This window comes from Bombus impatiens, unplaced genomic scaffold (assembly GCF_000188095.3).
Source record: "Bombus impatiens unplaced genomic scaffold, BIMP_2.2 scf_0452, whole genome shotgun sequence".
Classification (NCBI taxonomy): Eukaryota; Metazoa; Arthropoda; class Insecta; order Hymenoptera; family Apidae; genus Bombus; species Bombus impatiens.
This window is the reverse complement of record NT_176871.1, coordinates 1,137,093-1,137,294: the sequence shown is the minus strand read 5'-3', so window position 1 is coordinate 1,137,294 and position 202 is coordinate 1,137,093.

Here is a 202-nt window from a genome sequence, read left to right as displayed (position 1 = left end):
CCGTCGCCGCCACAGCAACTCAGCCGCTCAGTCGGAACTCGGGTTCACTCAGTCTACGACCGTTTGCCACGAGACTTCGATCACATCGGTCTTTCCTCGTCTCTCTCTTCCTCTCCTCCCTTCTTTTTCCCGCTTGGAGGACAGAAAGCAACTACCACCACCACCGCCACTCGACGCCGTCGACGCCGACGCCGCCGCCGAC